The following is a 23,078-nucleotide window of genomic DNA, read 5'->3' as shown; positions in this document are numbered from 1 at the left end:
ATTTCACTAAATGACCATCCAGAATGACCGTGTTTGTTTGTAGCCACCCACTGGAGTGGGCTGAGTGGGGGCAACACAGTCACTCCCAGAATCACTGCCTGTGACGTGGTGTGGCAAACATACTTGTGTGTTCCCTGTTGTACTCATTTGCCACCTGTAAGAAAAACTCGGATCCCACTTCAGGTATAAATCAGATGGTGATTTATTACATCCTGTGCAGACGGATAAGATAAGATACACTGAGGGACACACAGGAGCTGCAGGGTGACCACAGACGCTTGGCTGTGTCACTCCAATGAAAAGGGACAGAAAATAAGCAAATAAATACATCTCTGTTGTTTTAAGCCACTGAGTTCGTGGTAATTTGTTATTGCAGCTTTGGGAACCTAATTTACTCACCACCTTCAGAACACAAGAGTTCTCACTTCTTCACATCTCCCAGACTTTGATTTTACCTGTGTTTTAAGTTTTTTCTTTCTGGTAGGTGATAGGAGGGGTTGACCCACCTAAAAGAATCAACCCCCTACTCTCTCCCACCAGATGTCCCTCCTAAGAAAGGTGAATGAGTCAACCCCCTACCCTACCTCACTTGATGTCTCATCTGGGAAAGGTAAATGGATCAACCCCCACCCCTACAACAGCGGTCCAACCCAGGAAAGGGAATGTCCCAACCCCCACCTTCCTGACCTTTAAACACCCCATCCTTCTGCCATTACCCACATGTGGATTTCTTTCCAGTTGGAAATGTTACCCCACCTGCACCCAGGTGGAATAAAGCCTTTTTTTTGGCCGGGGCTGGGTTTGAACCTGCCACCTCCGGCATATGGGGCTGGTGCCTTACTCCATTGAGCCACAGGCGCTGCCCCAGGAATAAAGCCTTTTTAATTGCACAAACGGGGCCTCTGTTTTCCTTTCCTCTCCTGCCTTGGAATAATCTTTCATCTTTGGCTATGTAACCTTTCAGTAGGTATGACATGGTATATGAATGCTTTATTTTTCTTTTTCTTTCTTTCTTTTTTTTTTTTGTGGAGACAGAGTCTCACTTTACCGCCCTTGGTAGAGTGCCATGACGTCACACGGCTCACAGCAACCTCCAGCTTTTGGGCTTACGCGATTCTCTTGCCTCAGCCTCCCGAGCAGCTGGGACTACAGGCGCCCGCCACAACGCCCGGCTATTTTTTGGTTGCAGTTTGGCAGAGGCCGGGTTCAAACCCGCCACCCTTGGTATATGGGGCCTGCGTCCTACTCACTGAGCCACAGGCACCACCTATTTTTATTTTTCATTGAGATATCTATTACATAAAGAGAAAAACCTTGCATGCTTAGCTCTTATTCTATGTGTTTTTACACATAGAATAAGTTAAACCCATGTAACTACCACTCAGAATGAAAAAGAACATTTGGGTGGCACCTGTGGCTCAGTGAGTAAGGCGCCAGCCCCATATGCCGAGGGTGGCGGGTTCAAACCCAGCCCCGGCCAAACTGCAACAAAAAAATAAATGGGCGTTGTGGCGGGCGCCTGTAGTCCCAGCTACTTGGGAGGCTGAAGCAAGAGAATCGTGTAAGCCCAAGAGTTAGAGGTTGCTGTGAGCCATGTGACGCCACGGCACTCTACCCGAGGGCGGTACAGTGAGACTCTGTCTCTACAAAAAAAAAAGAAAAAGAAAAAGAACATTTTTGGCACCCCAGCAGGCTCCCTGACCCCTCCTTGGTTGAATGCACGGGAAGAAAACCTGTATCTGATCTCTGTCATCATTGATAGTTTCTTCTTTGATTTTTCTTTGTCTTTTTTTTTTAGACAGAGTTGCCTGTCTGTTGCCCTGGGTAGCATCAAACTCTGACACTCAAGTGATTCTCTTGCCTCAGCCTCCTCAGTAGCTGGGACTACAGGTACCCACCACCAGACCTGGGTAGTTTTTCCATTTTAGGTAGAGATGGGGATCCTGATCTCACTCAGGCTGATCTTGAACTCCTGAGCTCAAGCTATCCACCCACCTCAGATTCCCAGAGTGCTAGTATTATATGTGTGAGCCACCGTGCCTGGCCTACTGGAACGTTAAAAAACAAACAAACAAACAAAACAGAAAGATATCTAGACAGTCCTTGACAATTTTGAAATGAAGCAACATACTTCTATGTAACACATTAGACGAAAAAGATATCACAAAATACATTAGGAAACATTCTGAACTGAAGGATAATAAAAATAAAACATATCAAAACTCATGGTCTGCACTGAAGTGGTGCTCAGAGGGAAAATTATGGCCCTAAATACATGTGTTAGAAGAGAATGAGATTGTAAATTAATGACCTAAATTTCCACACCCCGGATTAAGACCAAAACAGATTAAATCCAAAGAAAGTAGGAAGGAGAAAAAAACCTAAAATAATGATACAGGGTTCCCCCCATTCAAGGCTGTGCAGGAGACCCCCGTTTTCCTGGGCTTAGGCAAGTTCATGAAGAGAACACCCTGATCTTTTGCCCTGAGCTGGAGGGATAGCATTCATTCCTTAGTTGATAATGTTCATTAATGATGAAAACGTGTTGCTATATGCCAAGTCCTGGCCAGGTGTAAATTTTCAAGACCTAATACACGTAGATAAAACCCCCATGTAGAGACTCTTCAGTTAGTTCTTTTCCCCTGCCAGAAGCTCTGGTGCCTTTTTCTTCTGTATTCTTTTCTAATTTCTAAATAAAATCCTGTCTGGCCACTGATCTGTGGTCCGTGGGTTCATTCCTTGAATCCCTGAGATGAAGGACCTACTGAAGAGCAAAATTCCGGTAACAGTAAGACCAAATAGCAATTAAATAGGAAGGAATGGAGAAAATCAGAAAAGATAAAACTGAAACATTGAACAATTAATAAAATTGATGACCCTCTAGCAAGACTGATTAATGTAATAAAAGGAACATCACTACGGGGATGCCCCAAACTCTACAATAATAAGTGGATATTAGGAAAAACTTTAAATTGAATAAATGTGAAAAATTTGAGGAAATGGATGAATTCCTTGAAACACAAAGTGATTTAAAAGCCTCCCAACAAAGATCGTTTTGCCTGTGATTTTTCCTGAACATTTAAGGGAGAAATCACACCAATACTACACAAATCTTCCTGAAATTAGGAAAGAAGGGAACATCACCCAACTTGTTTTATAAGGATAACACAGTATTGATCCCCAAACCTGCCAAGGGCATCATAAGAAAGGAAATTATAGCCCAATATGTCTTATGAATATCTTTGTTGTTTTGGGTTTTTTTTTTTTTTTTGAGACAGTTTCACTCTGTGGCTTTTGAACATTTCCAAAATCCAAGAAAAAGCATTTCTGTGCTCTTGGGTCTTTTTTTTTTTTAATATCTTGAGGTTTTTTTTTTTTTGTGGTTTTTGGCCGGGGCTGGGTTTGAACCCGCCACCTACGCCATATGGGACCAGCGCCCTACTCCTTGAGCCACAGGCACTGCCCATGCTCTTGGGTCTTAACATAAGTCTTTTCCCACATCTGCTGGTAATAGTGGTAACCAGGCCTCATTGTGAGCATTCTACTATATGAATTCTTTTACTCTTCCCCAAACCCTTTAAGTATGATGTGCACATATCCCTGCTCTACAAATGTGGAACATGAGGCACAGAAATATGAGGGGATAGGCTTATATCGCACAGCCAGGAAGTGGCCCAGCCAAGATTTGAACAGAAGTCTACCTTGTACTGCTCTTGGGTCACAAATGTAGTCAGCTACATTTTCTTCTATTGGTTTCATAGTTTTCATTTCAGATTTGTATCTTTAATTCATTGGAGTTCACTTCTATATTTTTCTTCGTGTAATAAGCCAGTTTAAAAAATTATAGCTTCTGAGCATGAGACAGGATATCTGAGGAGACTGTGTTCTGCCTTGAAAAAAAAAAAAGCTTCTCACAGAAGCCCAAGGACACTCCTGCCAAGTCCACCCAGGGTAACTCAGCTTTTAAGAAGTTGTAAAACTTAGCTTCCTGGGTCCTGGAAACTAACACTTGCTGCTTGCTTCCCCTTTTGTAAACCCTACAAATGATTTGACACCTCCAGTGAGAGATAATATGGTGATTCCTTTGTTTACTTGTGAGTACAATAAAAGGATAGGGACATAGCTGATCAGGGAGCATGGCCATTTTGGATTCTGGTCTGCCACAGCTTCGCCAGCTAAAGTAAAACCCATTCCTCTTCTTTTTTTTTTGAGACAGTCTCATTTTGTCACCCTCAGTAGAGTGCTGTAATGTCACAGTTTACAACAACCTTAATCTCTTGGGCTTAGGTGATTCTCTTGCCTCAGCCTCCCAACTAACTGGGACTACCCGGCTATTTTTTTGTTGCAGTTTGGCCGGAGCCGGGTTCGAACCTACCACCCTCGGTATGTGGGGCCGGTGCCCTACCCACTGAGCCACAGGCGCTGCCCCCATTCCCCTTCTTTTTTTTTTTTTTGTGGTTTTTGGCCGGGGCTGGGTTTGTTTTTTTATTTTTATTTTTTATTTTTGGCCAGGGCTGGGTTTGAACCCGCCACCTCTGGCATATGGGACCGGCGCCCTACTCCTTGAGCCACAGGCGCCACCCCCCCATTCCCCTTCTATCACTGGGGTTTGGGTGATTCTTTTCTCTCCACTTTGTCTCCGCTGGGCCTAAATTCTTGCTACAAACAAGCCATCCTTTCCCTAATACTCCAAAGTGCTGTTGCTGGGATTTCTTTCTATGCTTAGTCCTTGGTCTCAGGGTTTGAAGAATGAAACCACAGATGATGTGGGTAAGCAACAGGACAGTTTATTGATGGAAAGATTGATAAGCAAAAGAGGGGAAGGGAATCTCTGGCAGCAGAGGGGGAATCTAAGTGGGAAGCCTCCTGCCCCATCCTCGGTCTTCAATCCAAGGGGTTTAAATGCTGTTTTTCCTATCCTGTGGGCCGGGTGGGTCTTGGGGAAACATGTCACAATTGGCCAGAAGTCTGAGGGCAGAAGATAATCTGAAAATAATTCAGGAATTCAGTCTTTGCAATTTTTGTGCAGGTAAGGAATTAGGGTGTGTGCTTCCTACTCAAGGAGGAACTGCCCAGAAAGGTGGTTTATTTGTGCTTAGAGATGGGGGTCTGTGATGAGACTAATCTCTGAGTTCACCTAGGTCTACAAAATGAGGGGGTCCCTTTTCAGCCTTGAGCAGGGGAACCCTGCATCAGTGTCACCCTTACACATAGCTTTCCCCCTACCACACACATATATGTACCTATGTGGGTCTATTTCTGATGCCCGTATTCCGATCTGCAGGGCCAGCTGTCTTTTACTGCACTGTGCTAATTTCCATTGCTGTGTAACAAATGACCACTAACTGCCTGGCTTAAAACAACAGATATTTGTTCTGTTGTTGTGCCCAGGAGTTCCGCAAAGACCACACTGCCAAACAAGTTAAATTTTTTTTTTTATGTTCTAATAAAGCTTTATGTGTGAACATGGATATTTGAATTTCATGTAATTTTCACAAATCATGAAATTTTAGTCTCTTACTCTTTCCCCAAACATTTTAAAATGGCAGAAACCATTCTTAGTTTGCAAGCTGTGTATAAAAACAGCAGGCTGGATTTAGCCCACATGCTATAGTTTGCCAGCCACTGCTCCAAAATATACCTGAAAAGGCCAGTCACCTCAAAATTTCAAATCATTGCTTCCTAGAGACTTAAAGTGATTATTCACATCTTCATCAGTAACTTCTTTTAGATCAGCTGGTTTCCACTTTGGACACTGGTCTTTATCAACTAAAACAGTTCTAATGCCTTCATGAAAGTCATGACCTCCCAGACAAGCTTGACTTAGCCGATACTCCATAGTTAATACCTCCTGCAAGGTCTTTGAGGACCCATCCATGAATTGCCTTAGTGTAATCTTTAGAGATGTTGGAGATATCTTATTAATTACCTTCAGCTGCTCCAGGGCAAAAGAGGAACTATCGTGCTGTAAGTTTCCAATAATCTGTTCTACAGTATTGGCTGAAAAACAACTATTTATTTTGTCTATGTGTTTCTCAAGTATAAAAGACTTGTCCAGATCAATCTTGGACTCTGTATATGTTTCTAAGACAGCTTCAATATTTGCTGTTGAAGGAGACTTCAAGGCTAACAAATCTTCCTCTAACATATCCAACTTTTCAGAATCTACAAAGTGTGTAGCGATTCTTGCTCTGTACACATCTCTTCCTTTTAGTCTGAATCCTGTTAAGGCAAGGAAGTAACCAAGTTTTCCTTGAAGTCTTGGCAAGAAATAACCTCCACCCACATCAGGAAATAATCCTCTTGCTGTTTCTGGCATTGAAAAAAGAGACTTTTCTGTAGCCACTTGGAATTGCCCATGAACTGAGACACCAACTCCCCCCCCCCATTGTGATTCCATGAATAAGGGCAACATAAAGTTTCTGGCAAGAATCAATGGTATTGTTCAGCATATATTCTTCTCTGAAGAAATCTTGAGCCATCTTCTCTTTCGCCTTTCCGCTTCTGAGATCACTCTGACATCACCACCAGCACAGAAGGCCTTTTCTCCAGTTCCCTTTATAATGATCAGGAAAGTTTCAGGATCTTGTTCCCACCTCTTTAGCTGTGGATAAATCTGCTGAATCATATTAAGAGTCAGTGCATTTAGGAACTTGGGTCTGTTCAGTGTTATCACTCCTGCACAACCTTTTCTTTCCAAATAGTACATCTCCTGCTACGTCCATGTGCTTGGACTTCATCAAATATTGCAGTATGGTATTAGTCCCTTTGAACGCGTTAAACCTCTCCATGAGTCTGCACAACTCCGGCTCTGCCACTGCCAAAACACTCTGGAGCCAAATCACCGGGATGGCTCTCTGGTCTCTTGTCAGACCCACCCACTGCCGCAAAGCACAGATGCCAGCAGCTCCAAACAAGTTAATTTAAAGAGGAGTCCTTTTATTGAAGAGCCGGCCGGTGGCTGCCTCAGTGTCCCAACATGGGGTTTCTGAGAGCAGCCCTGAGTGCTTAAGGGGTCGGGGTTTTAAAGCTTGGTCGGCATCCTGGTTGGCACACAGGCTGTCCAGATGCATCCGAGTAGGGTAGCAAGCAAGCATTGAACAGAAGCAGAATTTTGTGGTTAGTCATATGTCATACATCTTTGTTTTAATATTTCCCCCTATACATTTTAGTTTCAGTACTTTCCCCTCATACTTCTTAGCTTCAGTACTACACCAACCTGGTATTGTTTAAAGGACAGTCTGGGGACAGTTGGTGCCTCCTGGTTAGTTTCCCAGGGAGTTAGCCAAGCAAGAAACTGGGAGTGAACTAGAAGCAAGAAATCAATTAGTACTTTCTCATTTATCTTGGGGGTGAACTAGACTTATTTCATTTTCTTTTCCTTTTTTGAAAACTTGCCATCGGAAATTTGCCAGGAGTTAACTAGACTTAGGCAATTCTTTTGCCTCAGCCTTCCAAGAAGCTGGGACTACAGGAGACTGCCACAACGGCCGGCTATTTTTTGTTGCAGTTTGGCTGGGGCCGGGTTCGAACCCACCAACCTTGGTATATGGGGCTAGTGCCCTACTCACTGAGCCACCAGTGCCACCCAAAGAGATGTTTTTTGTATGCTAATGAGTTGACTGGTCGCTGGCAGCCCCTAGGCAGTTTTAGGGTGGGGCTGGTCTCCAGAAAGACCAAGGCTGGATTAGAGGGCTGGGACTTTCAGAACCACCCCAACCTTTGGGGACGGAAGAGGGTTGGAAGGTTAAGTTGACTACCAGTGGCCAACAGTTTAATAGTCATGCCTATGTAATGAAGCTCCCCATGAAGCCCCAAAAGACAGGGTTTGGAGAGCTTCCAGATGCTGAACACATGGAGGTCCTGGAGGGTGGTCACCTCGTCCCATATGTGCTCTCCCTGTGTCTCTCTTTTTTTTTTGTAGAGACAGAGTCTCACTTTATGGCCCTCTGTAGAGTGCTGTGGCCTTACACAGCTCACAGCAACCTCCAACTCCTGAGCTTAAGCGATTCTCTTGCCTCAGCCTCCCGAGCAGCTGGGACTACAGGCACCCGCCACAACGCCCGGCTATTTTTTGGTTGCAGTTTGGCAAGGGCTGGGTTTGAATCCGCCACCCTCGGTATATGGGGCTGGCGCCTTACCAACTGAGCCACAGGCGCCGCCCTCTCCCTGTGTCTCTTCATCTGCATCCTCTGTAATGTCCTCTATAACAAACTGGTAAATGTGTTCCAAAGAGTTCTGGGAGTCACTGTAGCAAATTAATCGAAGGCAAGGAGGGGTCATGAGAGCGCCAACTCACAGCCAGTTGGTCAGAGACACAGGTAGGACAACCTGGGCTTGCAATGGAATCAGAATGGGGCAGTCTTAGGGGGCTGAACTTTGCTCTGTGGGATCATACACTACCTCCAGGTAGACAGGGTCAGTGTCAGAGTTGAATGGAATGAAGGGGCAACCCTCTGGTGTTCACTGCAGAACTGCTTGCTTGCTTGATGTGTGTCTGGTATCAGAAGTGTGCTTGTGAGAGGATAGTGGAGGAAATTGATTGATTTTTTCCACCAGCACCCACCTTCACCTTCGCATGGCCTCTCCTACTTTTTTTTAGCCAAGGATGGTTGTCATTGGACTCAGAGCCCACCTGGGTAATCCAGGATCGTCTCATCTTGAGATCCTTATAAATGAGGTCCCATTCACAGGTTCTGAATGGACATATCTTTTTTTTGGGGGGCCACCATCCAACCCACTGCAAACACCCCCTTGTTAGCTCATATAGTTCTGTAGCTCAGAAGTGCAGGGGGGTGACCTGGTCTTTCTGAGGCTGAGGTTGAGGGGTCAGTGGGCTGGGCTGTCACCAGGAGGCTCCCAGGAGGACCTGTTTCCTGCTCACCCCTGGGATTGTGGGACTGAGGCCCCATACCCTGCTGCCTATCCCTGGGGCTGCTCTCAGGCCTTTCTCCAGCAAAGGAGACCCTCATGCAATCAGGTCAGACCTACCTGGATAATCTCTTTTTAAGATTAACTGATTCAGGGTTTTAATTACATCTAAAACCCCCTTCACAGCAGAGTTAATCCAGTGTGAAGAGTTGGGGCTGGGAATTCAGTGTCCTCTTTAGAATTGTGCCCACTGTGATCTGAGAGACCAAAGCAGACTTCCCCTTTATCAATTAAAAGAGGCCCTAAGTTTAAAGAAACAAGAGGCTCCCTGGCAGTGTTCAAGGCCCTGGGTGGCGTGGCAAATCTATAAATTCCTACAGCTATAAGAAAAACCACACACTTGCTAAAGTCCCTAACAACAGGAGCCATCCGGCTATCCCTGACTTACAGCCTTACAAACATTCTCTTCTGATAAGCAACTGCAGACCTTAAGCAAAGCCAGCAACTTTTAGCATCTACACAAATTGTCTTTGCATCCTAGAGTTTACCTTTTGACATAAAGAGCCACATTTCATCTCATTTAAATGCTAAAACCCCACCCCAAAGTAACATGAGATGTAGGTTACATATGTTCATCACTGCACATGTATAGCTTCCCCAAACCTGCTGAAGGTGCACGATTCTGTTGTGTGACACAGGTCCTGTGAGGCACAAAACCCAACCTGCCCTCTCCTCATTGAAGAAAGAGCACAGGTGGGAGACACTCTTCCTGGTTTGCAAACTGATATTGTGATAAAGCTCTCCTTTCTACTATTTAGCCATCCTGGTGATCCTTTGGACCTGTGGTCTCCAAGCTGTGGACAGGTACTGGTCCATGGCCTGTTAGGAACCAGCCACGCAGCAGGAGGTGAGCAGCTTCATCTGTATTTACAGCTGCTCCCCATCACTCGCATCACTGCCTGAGCTCCACCACCTGTCAGACCAGCTGCAAGGTTAGATTCTCACAGGAGCACAAACCCTGCTGTAAACTGGACTTGTGAGGGATCTAGGCTGTGCCTCCTTATGAGAATGTAATGCCTGCTCCCTGTGTCTTCCATGGAAATGGTCCCTGGTACCAAAAAGAGTGGGGACCAAAGGCTGTTTTGGATGACACGTCATCTACACCAATCTCATACTTGATGTATTTCAGTAACTTTAAATTCTCTCTCTCCTTTTTTTTTTTTTTTTTGAGACAGAGTCTCACTTATTAACCCTCGGTAGAGTGCCATGGTGTCACAGCTCACAGAAACTTCCAAATCCTTGGGCTTAGGCGATTCTCTTACCTCAGCCTTCCGAGTAGCTGGGATTACAGGTGCCTGCCACAACGCCTGGCTATTTTGTTGTTGTTGTTGTTGCAGTTTGGCCGGGGTTGAGTTTGAACCCACCACCCTCGGTATATGGGGCCAGCGCCCTACTCACTAAGCCACAGGCACTGCCCTCTCTCTCTTTTTTTTTAAAGCCAGTTTTATGTAGGTATAATTTAATATAACAATATTCTCCAATTTTAAGCATACAGCGTGATGAGTTTTTGGCTAATATACCCAACCATGAACCACTATCTTTAATTTTTTTTTTTTTTTTTGAGACAAGAGTTTTACTATGTCACCTGGTAGAGTGCCGTGGCATCACAGTTCACAGAACCTCAAGCTCTTGAGCTTAAGCGATTCTCTTGCCTCAACCTCCCAAGTAGCTGGGACTACAGGCACCGGCCTCAACACCTGACTATTTTTTGGTTGCAGTTGTCATTGTTGTTTAGCAGGCCTGGGCCGGGCTGGAATCTGCCAGTTTTGGTGTGTGTGGCCGGTGCCCTACTCACTCAGCCTTGGGCCCCGAGACGTGAGATAGCCTTTCACTCTGTTGTCCAGGCTAGAGTCCCATGGTTTCAGGCTAGCTCACAGCAACCTGAAACTCCTGGGTTCAATCCATCCTCCTGCTTCAGCCTCCTGGGTAGCTAGGACTACAGGCACCTACCAGGACACCCAGCTATTTTTTTTCTGTTTTTAGTAGAGGAGGGTCTTGCTCTTTCTCAGGTTGGTCTTGAATTCCTGGAGCTCAAGGGATTGTTCCCACCTTGTCCTCCCAGAGTGCTAGGATTACAGGCACGAATCATTGCACCTCTCTCTCTTTTTTTTGAGACATAGTCTCACTTTGTCACCCTGGATAGAGTGCCGTGGTGTCATAACTCACAGCAACCTCAAACTCTTGGGCTTAAGTGATTCTCTTGCCTCAGCCTCCCAAGTAGCTGGGACTACAGGTGCCCACACAATGCCTGGCTATTTGTTTTGTAGAGACGAGGTCTCAGTCAGTCTGGCTCAGGCTGGTCTTGAACCTGTGAGCGTGGGGCAATCCACCCGCCTGGGCCTCCCAGAGTGCTAGGATTACAGGTGTGAGCCACCGCACCCCCCTATTTCTCTTTTTAAAAATTTCAGATTAGCTAGGCACAGTGGCTCACACCTGTAATCCTAGCACTCTGGGAGGCCAAGGCAGGTGGATTGCTTGAGTTTAGGAATTTGAGACCAGCCTGAACAAGAGCGAGACTCCATCTCTAAAAAATAGCTGGGCATTATGGCAGGCACCTGTGGCCCTAATTACTTGTGAAGCTGAGGCTGAGGCAAGAGGATCACTTGAGCCCAAGAGTTTGAGGTTGCTGTGAGCTGTGATGCCACGGCTCTCTACTGGGGGCGACATAGTGAGACTCTGTCTCACAAACAGACAAAAATGGGCAGCACTTGTAGCTCAGTGGGTAGGGCACCGGCCACATACACCAAGGCTGGCAGGTTCAAACCTAGCCCAGGCCAGCTAAAACAACAATGACAACTGCAACAACAACAACCACAAAAATAGCCGGGCATTGTGGCAGGCACCTGTAATCCCAGCTACATGGCAGGCTGAGGCAAGAGAATCGTTTAAGCCCAAGAGTTTGAGGTTGCTGTGAGCTGTGACCCAGGGCGACAGCTTGAGGCTCTGTCTCAAAAAACAACAGCAACAAAAACCAAATGAAAAACGTCAAACTAGCCAGGTGTTGTGGTGGGCACCTGTAGTCCCAGCTACTTGGGAGGCTGAGGCAGGAGGATCCCTTAAGCCCAGGAGTTTGAGGTTGCTGTGAACTATGATGATGCCACAGTATTCAACCCAGGGTGACAGAGTGAGACTCTGTCTCAAACAATGAAAAAGATACTTTTATCACTCTAATCATTTGGGAAATTACAAGACTGTTAGGAGTTGTGGGCTGGAAACTGTATATATATTTCTTGTTACAATATCACAGATCCTCTCAGGGGCCTGGTGTGTATGAGGAGGGCCCGACAGGGGAGGGTATAGAATGGGCCAAGGGCTGGCGTGATTCCTCATGCAGTTCTTCCAGGGTCTCTGCTGGGTAATCCAGCACCACCTAGCCTGAAGACACACAGCTTCCTACAGTCTGGAGCCTTGCCTTGTGGTGGAGAGTCGTGTGCCCAGTTCACCCTCCTCTCCTCTGCCCGGATCTCCTCACATCTGCAGCAGTTCATCACAGCTTGTGGAGATGTCCCTGGACTTGAAGGTCATTTTCGCAGATGCCAGACTGTCCTCACCTTCCCTCTTCTCCCACCAGTGGGAGAAGGTCCTGAAGACCCAGGCCATCTGTGTTCAGACATCAAGGGGTCGACTACTGTCTTGCATGTAGACAACTCATAGGTTGGATGGTGATGGCTGCTCCTGCCACTTTTTTTTTTCTCATGACAATCATTGGCCGCACAGCCCCCTGCCTGGTGGCACTGGTGTGGCCTCTCTGTCCTGAGCGACCTCGGAGCTCCTCCTTCAGTTCCTCTTAATGCATCTCCTTAGACCTTTTCCTTTCCTAACATAAACAGAAGCCTAAAAACTAAAACAAACTTTAGCTTTTTTAGGTTTATAGGAAAATTGAGCAGAAAGTGCCCTTCTCCCATTTAATCCACTTGTGGACATCTGGCGTCAGTATGACACGTCTGTCCTGACTGGTTAGCTGATGCTGCTACAAATTACAAGGGGTAATTACTTTTGCGAACTCATCCTAGAAACAGTGTTCCATACCTCATTGCTGAGTAGCACTACAGTCACCCTGAAGTACTCCTCTGAGCCATCTGGTGACTGTAGTGATATTCAGCAATGAGGTATGGAGCCTCTTTTCTAGGATGAGTTCTTTTTTTTTTTTTTTTGTAGAGACAGAGTCTCACTTTTTATGGCCCTCTGTAGAGTGCGGTGGCCTCACACAACTCACAGCAACCTCCAACTCCTGGGCTTAAGCGATTCTCTTGCCTCAGCCTCCCGAGTAGCTGGGACTACAGGCGCCCGCCACAACGCCCGGCTATTTTTTGGTTGCAGTTTGGCCAGGTCCGGGTTTGAACCCGCCACCCCCGGTATATGGGGCCGGCGCCTTACCGACTGAGCCACAGGCGCCACCCCTAGGATGAGTTCTTGAACTTCATTTTCTGGCCTTGTATTAGCTGAACTTCATAGTTTATACCCTGATTTGCTCTTTGTGAGTTTTGAGAAGGCATAAGGATGCCCACCTCTACAGCAGATGCTCTGTCCCTATGTTGCCCACCACAGGTGTGCCTGTCACATAGGGCAGTGCCAGTGAGGCCTTCCTGGCATAAAGTCTCAGCCTGGCAACTAAGCAGGGCGGCTATGTAGAAGTTCATCTCTGCAGGGCTCCAGCCCTCTCTCCAAGAAGAGACCAAGTGAGTTCCCTACAGAGCCCTCCGGATGGCTGTACCGCCTCAGAACAAATTCTTTCCTCTCCATTCCTTCATTTCTCTTTTATGATGGCAACTAACTATAGCTCGCCGTAGGAGTTTTGTTTTTTCCTCAAGTAAAACAATACCTGGTGAAAAAAGCAAGTTACAGCCACACTGTAATCCCATTATTTAGACAGCAGATTGGCAAAAATTAAAAGCCAAGCATAAAGGGTGCTGGTGAGGGACCTGGTTGTACTGTTGATGGCAGCCAGACTGGGATGACCGCCAGGGGGACATGCTACCCAGTAACCCTAATGATACACCCTGTATCTACCATCCCATCCACTCTGGGTGGAAACGCTCTTGTCTGGGTCCCCTCCCTCCAGGAAACAGATGCTGTCCCATCTGGGACAGTGTTGGTCTTTGGCGACCACTGATGGTGGCAGGCTCAATGCCAATTAAGTCTCCTGGGTACATCACAGCTAGAGTACGGGCTGAGGATGCCAAGAGAGGGCACCAACGATAGTGGCAATAACACAATGGGTGGATCTCACCAACATCAAACAAATAAAAATAAGTTTAAAAGTAATGTACACTGCATGAGTCCATTTATAGGAAGTTAGAAACAGGCAAAAACAAACTGTAGTATTGGGGGGTGTAAATGCAGGTGATAAAACTATAAAGAAAAGAAACAGGCCAGGTGTGGTGGCTCATGCCTGTAATCCCAGAACTCTGTGAGGTCAAAGGAGGGTGGATTGCTTGAGCTCAGGAGTTCAAGACCAGCCTGAGCAAGAGTGAGACCCTGTCTCTACTAAAAATAAAACTACCTGGGCATGGTGGCAGGCATTTGTAGTCCCAGCTACTCAGGACGCTGAGGCAAGAGGATGGCTTGAGCTCAGGAGTTTGAGGTTGCTGTGAACTAAGCTGATGCTGCAGTACTCTAGATTGGGCAACAGAGTAAGACTGCATCAGAAAGAAAACAAAAGAAAAGAAAAGAGAAAAGAAGAGAAAAAGCGAAAGAGAGGGAGGGGGAGCGAAGGAAAGGAAATGAAGGAAAGAAAAGGAAGCAAGGAAAGGTAAGGAAGAAAGGAAGGAAGGAAAGAAAGAAAGAAAAAGAAGAGAAAAGAGAAAGAAAAGAAAGGAAGGGAAAGAAGAAAGGAAAGAAGGGAGGGAGGGGAAAAGAAGGAAGGAAGAAAAGAAATAAAGAAAAGGAAAGGAAAGAAAGAAAAGAAAGAAAGGAAGAAAAGAAAGGAAAAAACTTATGAAAACAATACATGAAAAGAAACAGGTATGAATATGGGAAAGGAAAAGGTTTAATATGTTACTTTCAGACACTAATAGTGATGGCTCATCCTTTCTGCATCACTGCAGTGAACTGGGCTATGCCTTTTACAAATATTAATGCTTTTGTTCTTGTAGCATCCCTAGGTGGTAGACGTCAGAATTATCCTGATCTTACAGATGAAGAAACTGAGGCACAGAGTGGTTCAGAAACTGGCCTATGATTGAACATCTTGGAGATGGTAGAGACATAAATTAAACAGGTCCAAGTTCATGTCCTTTACTTTTGCACCCTCTCCAAGTTTCCATTATAAGACCATTAGAACTTATAAAACATGTTATTCTTTTTTTAATAAGAGAAAGGAGTAATTTACTACTGGTACAGGGAGAAATCACAGAGGGGCAACCCCCCTTTCCGAAGCAATTCAGATATCTTTATACAGGCCTGTAGCAGCTCGTATAGCTTATGACAAGGAGGAGAGAGTTATAAGAAACACCTGTATAGCTCAGTAATCTAACACCTTGGTGCTAAGGGCATGGGGAAGGATTTGGCTCTCCTAACAAACATGAGAGCTCGCCAGATGGGAGCAGAAGTGATTGGCAGTCTCTTCATCTGTAGTGTTAAGAGCCACAGGAGTGTGTCTATAAGAGGCTGGAGGAGAAGGCAGTTGGGGGCGTGCATTCTATCACAGATCTGCTCACTCTGACTTTGTCACTTCTGCCTGCAGAATGCCTGCATGGCCTCTCTACGAAAGACTGCTAAGATGTACTCTTCTTACTAAGACTGCTTTATGCCCTCAAATACTGTCTCTCTTTCTCTCCCTTCTGCTATAAACCAAATAGCCCTCAGGCACCTAAGAGCAATTGTTTCTGAGCAAGGTAGCCTAGCCATCTGTGTCTGGAACATAGCTTGATAAGCTGGGGGCTGGAGACCTGGCCAGTCCCGGGCCCAGATACAGGCCTGTTGTGTGTGGGGAGGAATAGGCGTTACTGGATGAAGAGGGTCTGGCTACCTGTCACTGTCAGCCAATATGCAGGTGAGGATAGGTCGACCAAACTTAAACTTTTTTTTTGCAGTTTCTGGCCAGGGCTGGGTTTGAACCTGCCATCTCCGGCAATTGATTTAGAAGATTAACTTTTAATAACAGAAATATTGTTTGGGGTCATGGGTTATGTCAATTATTATTTATTATGGGTCATGGGTTATGTTAATTACTATTGTTTACGATAAGGGTTAGTACTGTTCTTACTTTTAACTTTTATGTATAAAACTGATTTTGGAAATGGAAGAACACAACAGTCTTGGAGAGGCTACTCTCACTGGTCTCCAGAATTGCTGGCTTTCTGAAAAATAACGTTTGGTGGACCTGTCTCCGTATCTGCATACTGGCTGATAATGACAGGTGGCTGGACTCTCTTTGTCCAGTAACACTAGTAAGGTTTTGAGGAGCTGGCAAGCTCTGATAGCGGCAAATGATAGCGGTGGGCAAAACTAGTCTGAAGGTCACAGCAGGCTGTTTCGCTAGTCATTAGCTGGTTTTAGGTTACCAGGCAGTTTCAGTTGCTAGTTTTGCATAGACATTTTGGGGTAATATTCTGTGCCTTGAGTGCTTTCCCCCTGGGTTCTCCCCTCTGTTTTAGTTGGGCATGACAAAAATGACCCAATTTGTATGATCGACTTTCCCTTTTCACCCTTTTGATCAAGATTTCTCTTTAAAAGCATTGTTGAAACAAACATTTTGTCGTTAGGCTGAACTGTCCCTCTGTGCTGGGCTGGACCTGTTCCAGTTGTCTGTATCACCATCAGGGGGAGGGTATGTGGGTCTAAGTTGGGAGCCAGCCCACATTTGGGTAACAAAGAGCCCAGAAGGAAAAATCTTTCAGGGCAGGTTTCTCTGGGGTTCAGTATTGAGTTCAATTTTAGCAGTTACATGGGCATCAGCAATCACCTTGTGGTATTGAGCTAACATTATCCTGTTAGAAGACTTGGCATTACAAAGATTAGGTGGATAATAAGAACAAAGTTTAGAAATCATAATATCAAAAACGAAATAATTAGGCCGGATGCTGTGGTTCACACCTGTAATTCTAGCACTCTGGGAGGCCAAGGCAGCTGGATTGCTTGAGCTCAAGAGCTCCAGACCAGTCTGAGAAAGAGCCAGACCCTGTCTCTATTAAAAATAGAAAAACTAGCCAGATGTTGTGGTGGGCACCTGTAGTCCCAGCTACTCTGGAGTTTGAGGCAAGAGGATCGCTTGAGCCCAGGAGTTTGAGGTTTCTGTGAGCTGTGACACCAAGGCACTCAACCCCAAGGTGACAGAGTGAAACTCTGTCTCAAAACAACACCACCTACATAATTAACATTTTAATAAATTTAATTTGCAGGATGGTTTGAACTATGAGCCCTAGCCTAAGGGCAACAAACTAAACAAATTAAAGGACCATGAGGGAACCTGGGTGAGACTTTTTTGTCACTGAGTAGCATTTTATGACTGGGTTGAACAGAGAATATCACTCCTACAAAAGGGATTGCCAGTACAATTTGAACACGAAATTGTGTTAGGGATATTATCAAAGTTACTTATAGCAGTTACTGACTGCTATAATTTAATTGTAGCATTATCTTGCAAAATGAAAAGGTAGCATTAAGGAAAGCAAGAGTCTCATTATGATATGGAGTCTTGTTCTGATGTCTCAGGAAAAGCCATTAGCAGTGAAAAAAATATCGACTTCTTATCCAGTTTGGAGGAAGTCGTAGGGGTAAGCTTGTGGGGGTGGGGACGGAAAGTCTGGAAGACTATGTTTAGAAGGTGCTTGAATGTTGTCTCCTCTGCCAATGGTTCTCAGTATCAGTGTATCAGAAACACAGAGGGAGACTTTATTTTATTTTTACTTTTTTTTTTTTTGAGACTAAGTTTAACTCTTTTTGTCCTGGGTAGAGTGCCATGGCATCATCATAGCTCACAGCAACCTCGAACTCTTGGGCTCTAATAATTCTCTTGCTTCAGTTTCCCGAGTGAGTATCTGGGACTACAGGTGCCTGACATAACACCTGGCTAATTTTTCTATTTCTAGTGTGTGGGGGGGTCTTGCTCTTGCTTAGGCTGATCTTGAACTTCTGAGTTGAAGGAATCCACCTGCCTTGGCTTCCCAGAATACTAGAACTACAGATATGAACCACTGTGCCTGGCCCAGAAATATTTTTGTGTATAGCTGTGATGGCCTTTGAGCAGATTATGGTTTTCAAAGAGTCTTTTGTTATTTATTTATTTATTTTTTTATTTATGTAATTTATTTTTTGAGACAGAGTCTCACTTTATCACCCTTGGTAGAGTGCTGTAGCATCATAGCTCACAGCAACCTCAAGCTCTTGGGCTCAAGTGATTCTCTTGCCTCAGCCTCCCGAGTAGCTGGGACTACAGGCACCAGCCACAAAGCCTGGCTATCTTTAGAGACGAGGTCTTGCGCTGGAACTTGCGAGCTCAGGCAATCCATCAGCTTTGTCCTCCTGAGTGTTGGAATTATAGGCGTGAGCCACCTCAAAGAGTCTTTTGTGTTAGGTTTTATTGTCAGGCATTTCTACATGAGAATCTTTCCTTCATAGCCTTTCCAGCTTTGTTTGTCAGGACTTTTTTTTTTGAGACAGAGTCTCATAATGTCAATATCAGCAATATGTCGATTACTGTTTATTATGGGTCATGGCTTATGTTAATTACTGTTGTGTAGAGTGCTGTAGTGTCCTATCTCACAGCAACTTCGAATTCTAGGGCTCAAGCAATCCTCCTGCCTCAGCCTATCCAGTAGCTGGGACTACTGGAGCCTGCCAAGTAACTCTATTTTGATTCTGACAACTTTCACAAGCACGTATAAGAAGTGAAAGTGTAACAACATGAATATGAATGACACGCCCCAAATTCAGAAAACTAGCCTATCCATGGATAGAATTTACAAAATAGTTTTGTATTTGACTGTCTGTGTGTTTTATTCTAGACTACAAAAATGGCTCGCAGCAAGTACAGCCATGTGTTGAGATCATGAGCTGCTTGGTGGGTACATGTGGCTGCATCATTTTATTCTGGTAAGTGTCAAGTATTTCATAAAAGTCACCTGACTCACGTCTCCACTGGCTCCAGTTGCTTGTTAGAGTATGGTGGCCATACGCACCTGTTTGGGGGAGACGGTGGCTAATTTGTTCTACTAAAGCTCCCAGGAGGTCCTGTGTCCAGACCCACAGTCTTAAGACAGGGATCCTGTGTCATGGGGCTCAGCGGAGCTTAGAAAGGGGTTTTAATCCAGGTGATGACCAGCTGACACAGAAACCCCTCCCAACCTGTGTGTCTTGGGGGTGTGGTCCCTGCCTATGTTACCGAGCCAGGTCCATTTGCAGGTCTGCAGCAGGAAGCCACACTCTCAAGCACTGAGAAAGGCTTACGTACCACCAGAAACTCAGGATGAGATCAGACCAGGCTCAAATCCACCTCCTGAGTGCAGGTGGGTGGTATTTTATATGTGTAGGGTAATAAGGACTGATCTGATTGGACCCTGCAACGGGGCTACACCAGGATGATGTAGTGATTGGACCCTGGATTGGACCCTGGATTTGCCAAGAGTCCATTTCTTACTTCGGTTCCCGGCTTCTGCATCCCAGAACTTGGGTTCTGTCAGTGGTTATGTGCTCAGTCCATGTGGGTGTGCTTAGGTTCAGTGACCTGGGGGTCCACAGCAACAGAAAATCAACTCACACTTTTGTTACATAGAAGTTAAGCTGGGTGGATCTGGTATGTTTGTGCCAGGCTGAGAGGGGGCTGTGGGTGAGGGTGCCCCGGCTTTCCCTCCCAGAGGGTGAAAATGAGCATGGGAAAGACCAGCCACTCAGGACCTGGAGCACCTGAGGACTTGAGGACCCTTCTCTTCCCTTCTGCCCTACTCTGCCAGCCAGCACCTGCAGGCTCTAGCAACCTTCCTAATGCTGTGACCCTTTAATACAGTTCCTCATGTTGTACTGACCCCCACATGTTACTGTTACGAGTCGTAATGTAAATATCTGATATGCAGATGTATTTTCATTGTTACAAAGGGGACGTGACCGACAGGTTGAGAACTGCTGCTCTAAAGTGTCCGAGTTTAGGCTCCAGGGGGACAGTGAGGTCCCCTCTTGAGAAATCAGGAGGCTGAATCCTCTCTACCCACTTCTCCACCCATTTGTGCAGGGCCGGGTCTGGGAAGGAGGAAGCCTCCTGGAATTCTGTCTCCAGAGATGCAGTTCATGAGAAAGTGTGATAAAGAGCAGCCCCCTTAAAGACCCAGGTTTGTCTCAGCCTGTTTCAGCCTTAGACTCCTCATGTCCCCCCCGGTTAATTCCTCAAACAGGTTTCAAAATAGAACAAGGAAGTTCCCAAGAACTCCTAGCTACAGGTAACAATGGGAAAACTTACCCCAACTCCCTAGCAATAGGTAAACAACGGTGAACCTACACAAAGTTCCCAGGCTACTGTGTCTCCCAAACTGTCCCCAGGCCAACTGCCACGCTGTAGCCCCCACGACTGTACCCCACCCCTGAGCTAACCAGCCACATTCTGTTTTTACTTGGCTTGTCACATAGCACAAAAAGAGTATAAAAGACAGCCTGCTTTTCTCTTTGGGGCCGTTTACCTTTGGGCAGCCACCCGCCTGCGCAGGTAAAATAAATCACCGCGGTCCCCTGCACAGGTGTAATAAATCACCATCTGATTTATACCTAAAGTGGGGTCCGAGTCTTTCTTCCAGGTGGCAAATGAGTTACAACAGAAGGAAGAGAGTGTTTCGGTGGTGGGTGTTTTGGGGACCAGGGTTGTAGCTGGGGTGGAGATGTGCAGTGTGGAAGCTGCCCCCTTATTAGGCCATGTGCATCTGAGAAGTTCCCAAACAGCTGCAGAAGGAGACCCTCACCAATCTTTAAAGCTCCTGTGAGGAACTTGGAATCACAGAACAAGAGCCCTTTAAACTGTAGAGGACACTGTCATAGCCAAGGGGCTACTCTCAGGGATAGGATGGAACAATACGCAGAGGCCACCAGAGGTGTCAACTGTGATGCCCCAGAGACCTGTGGTTCCTTAAAGGAGAAAGCACCATGATTCTGGGTGGGCAGTAGCCTGAACCCACTCTGCATGGCTCTGCTGCGTTTCTGCTCCTCAGGGCAGAAATGAAAGGGACTGGATGGGCGGCACCTGTGGCTCAAGGGGTAGGGTGCCGGTCCCACATGCCAGAGGTGGTGGGTTCAAACCCAGCCTGGCCAAAAAAAAAAAAAAAAAAAGAAAGGGACTGGCTTGCTAAGCAGACACAGCCGCACCAAAGCATGCTGCCTTGGCCATCCTAGTGCTGAGCGAGAGGGGTGGAGCTCTGGGCAATCCTGGCTATCCTAGTGCTGAGCAAGAGGAACAGAGAGCTCTGGGCCCTTGTTCCAGGGGCTGGTCTGTGTTTTCTGCTGTAGGACCCCAGCCTTCACCCCTGCCTGTGGTAGGACTCAAGATGAGCTCTCACCAGGACCCAGTGCTTCCTTCCTGGGAGGGGCCTGATGGAAGAGCTGTGGTGGCCTCAGTCCCTCCTGGTGCCCACTTGGGGGCAGGCAAGCATTAACACTGGGCAAGAGGAAGTGGTGCCCAGGACAGGTTGGAGGGGCACCCTGCTTCTTCCCTGCCAGCTCTGTTCAGGTGCCCAGTTGGACACTGTGTGGACTCCTTCCTGAGCTGAGCTGCTCACCCTGAGTTTTGATGTTTCAGAGACTTTCTAAAGTTCTGTGCAAAACTGTGTGTTTGTATATGTGCTTTTGTAAACATATGCGTATGTGTGCTTCTGTTAATACATCCCTGACTTCCCTCAGCCTTTCAGAGAGGGACAGGCTTATGCCCAGGGCCATAAGCCAGGCTGTGCTTGGTTCAAACTGGAAATATTCAGACTCATGTCTTCCCTGGGCTGCATGCAGTTCTCCTCACCAAAGATGTCTTCATTATGAGGTGAGGACCCTGTTTGCATATTTAGGCTTGTGTCCAGATGCACTTGTGACAGGTCCCCTTGGGATCCTATGGACACTTGACCTAAGGCCTTTTCTGATGCCTCCTGCTGGAAGCCTGGGATGCTGGGAAAGGCCAGTCCCAGCCCTGGGGTCAGAGCATCTCCTTCTTGTACAGGGGACGAGGATCCTGCTTCAGCTGTGACTTAGCATTGGCTAGAACCAGGGGGCCTGTACAGCTGCCCATTGTGCAAGAACTGGGCAGAGTGGACACAACATTGAAGATATTAGGAAGACCAAACAAAGCCTTTAAAATGTCTATGAGAGGTGTGTCACCCGTAGCACAGTGGTTACAGTGCCAGCCACATACACTGAAGTTGGTGGGTTCGAACCCAGCTCGTACCAGCTAAAACAACAATGACAACTGCAACAAAAATAGCCAGGCTTTGTGGTGGGTGTGTGTAGTTCCAGCTACTTGGGAGGCTGAGGCAAGAGAATCACTTAAGCCCAAGAGTTTGAGATTGCTGTGAGCTGTGACATTAGAGCACTCTACCGAGGGCGATATAATGGGACTCTGTCTCAAAAAAAAAAAAAAAAGTCTATGAGAACTGTGTTCAAGATGGAAAGAAAAATGTACTTACAGGTAATAAAAGATAAATCTCAGCAGAGAAATAAAAAATACAAAAAAAGTCCGGAGGATTAATTCTTTTCAAAAAATATGTTTTCTCTTCTTCTTCAGATGAGATACTTCCAACTGATCTATCTTCCCTTTTGCTGATCTCTCCTTTGCCAAATTCATTCTGTTAAGTTCATCTCATGACTTAAAAATTTAAGCTGTTGTATTTTGCATGTTTTTAATCTAATGTTTTAAACTATAAGTCAATACAGTTTTATTTTTATTAATGCCTGTGTTTAATGACAAAGTGGCAAAGTTTCTGAAAACTGATAGTTGGTTTTTATGAACTGATACGAGACAACTCTTGTGAGTCAATATGGGGAAGTCATGACTGTTGGCCTTGTAGGCTGGGTCTAATACCCTACCCAGTCCCTGACATCACTTATGTGCCCAAAGGACAAGAAAGGCAGAGATTTGCTCCAAATCACACCAGGCTGCAGGTGATTCTAGGGTGCTCTTGGACTTGTTAGCCCTCCAATCCCTCCTCTGTGGGTTTTGTGCCTTTTTCTTATTTACAAATCCAGTC

General features: G+C 45.9%; 1 pseudogene across 1 annotated transcript; it reads right to left on the bottom strand.

Moving 5' to 3' along the window:
• Nucleotides 1-5,427: 5,427 nt before the first annotated feature.
• Nucleotides 5,428-12,531, bottom strand: LOC128562043 (3-hydroxyisobutyryl-CoA hydrolase, mitochondrial-like; annotated as a pseudogene). Its single transcript, XR_008373364.1, has 2 exons — nt 12,483-12,531; nt 5,428-6,817 (listed from the first exon to the last, which is right to left on the bottom strand). The product of XR_008373364.1 is annotated as a 3-hydroxyisobutyryl-CoA hydrolase, mitochondrial-like (transcript).
• Nucleotides 12,532-23,078: the final 10,547 nt, after the last annotated feature.

Source organism: Nycticebus coucang, chromosome 12 (genome assembly GCF_027406575.1).
Source record: "Nycticebus coucang isolate mNycCou1 chromosome 12, mNycCou1.pri, whole genome shotgun sequence".
In the NCBI taxonomy this organism is placed as follows: domain Eukaryota; kingdom Metazoa; phylum Chordata; class Mammalia; order Primates; family Lorisidae; genus Nycticebus; species Nycticebus coucang.
Note: the sequence above shows the minus strand (reverse complement) of the source record. Positions and strands in the feature narration are given on the sequence as shown.